Below are 6,000 nucleotides of genomic sequence, written 5' to 3' on the forward strand. Positions count from 1 at the left end.
AACAATACATCCACCACCATGACAACATCTGAATTACAGACTCTCCAAAAAACGACACCTCCAAGAAGGGAACAGTGCTCCAACACCGTCGTCGCCCGATCAAAGACCTTAGCTTTTCACCCTAAAGATAGTCCCCACTCTCAAAATAATGCCTCCACCATGGTCACTACCAGGCACAAACAGTTAAGGCCAGACCTTGGGTTTTCACCCTGAAAGGTGGGACTCTGCTCTTCACATGTGTTGTCGCCCCCACTTTCATACCGCTGCTGTGAAGCCCGGACACCAAGCAAGCACCTCAACAGCGCGGAGAATTGAACCTCCCTTAGCTCTAAGTCCTCCCCTCCGGCCTTCATGAAATTCTCTTCTTCCGACTTTCATCATGGATCCATAGTCACTTGATGTCAACACAGAAAAAGAGCTTCGCGCCTCTCCCTCCAGAACCAAACGGTCGGAATAAACGCATGGGTGCGCACGACCGAATACCTCCAATCCAGCAAACTCCAGGCAAAGCACTGCTACATTCGCCGGCGGAGCCTTCCGGAACTCAACCCTCCGGCCAGATCACGAGTCCAGGCCTCCGGTAGGTCCTCCTCTTCACGCAAGAGAGACCCTAAGACCGCCGCATTTATTCAGGCCAGACCCCCACGTTGGCGACCATCCTGAGCTGGTCAACCCAACCCTCCACCGGCGACACCATCACCAGCTTCCATGCACCTCCATCTCACCGCCGAATGGCGATGATAGATCAAAAATCCACCACCACCAACCGCAGGCCGACCCTCTCCGGCGAAGAAGAGGCCACCTCCTCCGTCAAACCCAAGGCTGCTGCCCCGGGCGCCCTCGTGACGCGGAAGATGCCCGAGATCGCCTCCACGCACCAACGAGAGGCGAGGGTGGATGGCATGGCGTAGACCGAGGGTCTGGCCGCCGCCCACCACCAACCCCTGCTGGAGTGCTGCGGGAAGCCGACGAGAGGAGGGAGACCGCAACGCCGCCCATCCCACCCGCGCCGACCGGTCCGCCAGGGGACAGCCGACGGGAGGAGGGCCGCCGCCGCCATCCTTGTCCCACGCATGGTTTCGGACTTTCAGAAACGCATATTGGATGAGAAATGAGGAACATGTTTTCTGAACTAGTAACTGTATTATTGTTATCACCAGATTTTAACCAAGTCAGGAGGTGGGCCGTGATTGAGATGGGCTTGGAGAATATACACGGGAAATATTCATGAATCGGCCTCGTGCAAGAGTTTGGGCTAGATTGCCCGTGTATCTGTAAATTATAGTAGGTTACGTGTCGGTTAGAATTAAAAGATAGAGTTTAGCTCGTGCACGGTTGGGATTATTCCCAAGTTAGAAAGTCTACGGACTATAAATATGTATCTAGGGTTATTGAGAAAGGAGGACGATCACGTTCACAACAAACCAATCTAGGCGCATCGCCACCCCTTGTTTCGAGGGTTTCTTCCGGGTAAGCGCTATGCTGCCTAGATCGCATCTTGCGATCTAGGAAGTTAACTACATGGTAGCTCATTCGCTACACCGTCATTCCAAGAGCCTGGTGAACGCTTTCGAGCGCGTTGCGCTTCGCGTGGTCCAGGAAATCATGAAGCATCAGTACTCTCCGTCAGGACCTACACTAGGGACTCACCAAGGAGAGATGCCGCTCTACACCAGACCGCAGCTGCCGTTCTCGCTAGCAGCTCCAGAGCCGCCGGGTTCACCGGCGTTCGTCGTCTACAAGATTGGAGGCGACCCTGCTGATTACCAGTTCATGCTGGAACCGCCTAAGGAAATCCCGCATGGATACACGTGCATGTACGTGCCGGGCGCAACAACTTGGCGCGCACGAACCAGACTACAGCAGGAGGAATTTCTGGAGCCACAAGAGGAATTTCTGGAGCCACAGGAGCAATTACTGGAGGAGACGCCGATAAGCAGGCGTGGCTGGCTAAATACGCCACCCCAACAGATCAGCAAAATTCAACCCCTGCAGCTCCTACAGTGGACCAGATCAGCGCAATCTTGAGAGACCAGTTCGGCATGGTGCCGAAAAGGAGGGCAATCGGCTATTCCAAGCCGTACCCCAACGAGTATGACGTGATTCCACTGCCCCCCAAGTATCGGCTCCCTGAGTTCTCAAAGTTTAGTGGCTCAGAAGGCTCTAGTTCAATTGAGCATGTGAGCCGATATTTGGCACAGTTGGGCATGATCTCAGCATCAGACCCGCTACGCGTAAGGTTTTTTGCGCAGTCTCTCACGGGATCGGCTTTTGGATGGTACACCTCGTTGCCACCAGATTCAATCCGGACATGGAAGCAAATGGAAGAGCAGTTCCACATGCAATATCACTCAGAAGCTTCCGAGGCTGGCATTGCCGATCTGGCACAAGTACGACAGAGGCGCGGAGAAACAGTGTCAGAATACATTCAGCGCTTCAGGGACGTGAGGAACCGATGCTATTCGGCTCGTTTGAATGAGAAAGAAGCAGTTGATCTGGCACTGGTAGGTCTCGCGTCGCCGATCAAGGACATGGCTTCCCAAGCGGAGTACACTTCACTGGCGCATATGGTTCAAAAACTTTCATTGTATGAACAGCGCCACCCAGAATTGTACCAGGACAAATTCAAACGCGCGATAAGCCTGGTTGAGACAGAAGAGGATGAAGACTCTGCAGGAGACCAGGAAGTAGCCGTGGCTGAATGGGCTCGGGGGGCAAACCCCGTGTCCTGCAAGTGGGTTAAACCACAAGGTCCTGCAAAAGGGTTTGACTTCGACGTAAGCAAAGCTGAGCAGATTTTCGATCTTTTGCTTAAGGAGAAGCAGCTGAAGTTACCCGAAGGCCATAGAATCCCCACGGTGCAAGAGATGAACGGAAGGCCATACTGCAAGTGGCATCATTCGTTCACCCATACCACCAGCGACTGCAAAGTGTTGCGTCAGCAGATCCAAATGGTGATAGAACAAGGCCGTCTGATTTTCAGCCAGTATGCCATGAAAGTGGACACGCAACCGTTCCCTGCCGTCAACATGGTGGAGTACAGTTACCCTACGAGGCGTCAGCCAGATTTCTCGTTCAGTATTAACATGGCAGGGCCTGTATACCACCCTGGCAAGGACAAAGAAGAGAGCAGTCGTGCTCGTGGTAAGGACAAGGAGGAGGCCGGTTCACGCGACCGGCCCCGATATGATGACAAACGGTACGTCACCGAGGAACAAGTGAGAAGCGTGCGGTACCAACGGCCACTCTCCGAGCACCTTCTTAACAAATATGAGCGTCAGTATGACCAACGCCGGCGGTATGACACGGCTGACGAAAGAGATCGTCGGCTTAACGTCAACGACAAAAAATATCGTCGGTATGATAGAGACGACGAAGGATATGAGCGTCACGCTAGGGGAAGGTCAAGAGAGCAAGAAGACATGGACCGACACTGGGATTGCCCCTTCTTTAAACACTGCTGGGACTCAGGAATGAGCCGATTGCCTACAATCGAAAGCTGCCCAGAATGTGGACCAAAGAAGAAGGACGCAGGAGACGTGTCAGTGTTCAAACGTCTAGGGCCTCTCCCATCTCGGAACAAACAAGCTGAGTCCTCTCGAGTGGAAGATCTCGAGGAGTTGGAAGATGAAGAAGAAGAAGAAGAAGAAGAAGAAGAAGCAGAAGAAGAAGAAGATAGATACCACCGACCAAGGTGGTGCCCTGATGGACTCAGCCACTCTCAGAAGCGTAGGGTGCAACGGCTACGTAGTTTGGAGGAAGCCGAGAGGTTATACCTGCACACGCTGAGGAAGGCGCGGCCCGATCTGGCCGCGAAAATTCAGCAAACTTTGGACGAAGAGGGTCGTACACAGAAGAAAGAGTGGCGCCCCAAACCAAAGAAAGCCGATGATCAGACATCGGCTAGCACAAACATGGTGTTCATACTTCCGTCGGAGTTTTGTGCACCAAGAGCAGAAGAGGCATCTGTAGCACAACTTGACTGCGACCCACGGCCAGTTATCTTTGAAAAGCCGCGAGAAAGGAGCTACAGACACTTGAAGGCCCTGTACTTGAAAGGTTATATCAACGGGCAGCTTGTCAACAACATGCTGGTTGACACGGGAGCGGCAGTCAATATAATGCCGTACTCCATGCTACGTCGCCTGGAACGTTCTAGCGCGGATCTGATCAAAACTAACGTCACATTGAGCGATTTCAATGGCCAAGCATCAGAAGCGCAAGGCGTTCTGAGCGTGGATCTGACTGTAGGCCGAAAAACAATCCCCACGTCATTCTTCATCGTCGACAGCAAAAGCACCTACGCTGTCCTACTAGGGAGAGATTGGATTCACGCCAACTGCTGCATTCCGTCCACAATGCACCAATGCTTGATACAGTGGGATGGAGATGAAGTGGAGGTAGTCCATGCAGATGACTCAGCCGAAATCTCAATGGCTGGCATGAACATTTGGGACGCGGTAGACCAAGAGCCACTCTCTGGAGTCAGTTTGGACGGCTATGAGCGCATCGAAGTGACAAAAAACGGGGTGAGGCTGGTCTTATCCACCGGCCTGACAGTATAGCAAGAGCAAAGTCTACGGACGTACGTGACAAGGCCGATCCCTGTGATCGGCCCCAAAAAATAAGAAGTAATGATGTCAACTCAAGCATGTCACGTAGATATAGTAGACCACAAACAAGATGTAAACCTTCATTGAGCAATGCAATCAAAATGGGGGCCGATTCCAGCAATCGGCCCATATTATCCTCGCCATACGTTTTGCCCGTGTTGAGCATCGATCTAGCAGGTGACGGAAAGCTAGGGTGTGGGTTTACATCGGCTGATGAGCTAGAAGATGTTGACATTGGTCCTGGGGATAAGCCACGACCAACTTTTATCAGCAAAAAGTTAGATCCGCATCTGAGGAGCCTGATGATAGCTCTGTTAAAAGAATACCCAGATTGCTTTGCATGGGATTACACAGAGATGGCTGGGTTAGACAGGAGCATAATTGAGCATCGGCTCCCTCTCAAGAAAGGATTTCGGCCGTTCCAGCAACGAGCATGTCAGATGAAGGCCAAAATTCTTGAAGAAGTCAAGAAAGAGATCGAGAAAATGTTGACCGCCGGGTTCATCAGGCCATGCAGGTATGCTGAATGGATTTCTAGTATCGTACCTGTAGAGAAAAAGGATGGCCGATGGCGTGTCGCCATAGATTTTCGAGATCTCAAAAGAGCTACTTGATACGTCTCCGACGTATCGATAATTTCTTGTGTTCCATGCCACATTATTGATGTTATCTACATGTTTTATGCACACTTTATGTCATATTCGTGCATTTTCTGGAACTAACCTATTAACAAGATGCCGAAGTGCCGATTCTTGTTTCTGCTGTTTTTGGTTTCAGAAATCCTAGTAACGAAATATTCTCGGAATTGGACGAAATCAACGCCCAGGGTCCTATTTTGCCACGAAGCTTCCAGAAGACCGAAGAGGAGACGAAGTGGGGCCACGAGGCGGCCAAACCCTAGGGCGGCGCGGCCTGGCCCTTGGCCGCGCCGACCTGTGGTGTGGGGCCCTTGTGTGGCCCCCTGACCTGCCCTTCCGCCTACTTAAAGCCTCCGTCGCGAAACCCCCAGTACCGAGAGCCACGATACGGAAAACCTTCCAGAGACGCCGCCGCCGCTAATCCCATCTCGGGGGATTCAGGAGATCGCCTTCGGCACCCTGCCGGAGAGGGGAATCATCTCCCGGAGGACTCTACGCCGTCATGGTCGCCTCCGGAGTGATGTGTGAGTAGTCTACCCCTGGACTATGGGTCCAGAGCAGTAGCTAGATGGTTGTCTTCTCCCCATTGTGCTTAATTGTCGGATCTTGTGAGCTGCCGAACATGATCAAGATCATCTATCTGTAATACTATATGTTGCGTTTGTTGGGATCCGATGAATAGAGAATACTTGTTATGTTGATTATCAAAGTTATGTCTATGTGTTGTTTATGATCTTGCATGCTCTCCG

The sequence above is a fragment of the Lolium perenne genome, chromosome 4 (assembly GCF_019359855.2).
Source record: "Lolium perenne isolate Kyuss_39 chromosome 4, Kyuss_2.0, whole genome shotgun sequence".
Classification (NCBI taxonomy): domain Eukaryota; kingdom Viridiplantae; phylum Streptophyta; class Magnoliopsida; order Poales; family Poaceae; genus Lolium; species Lolium perenne.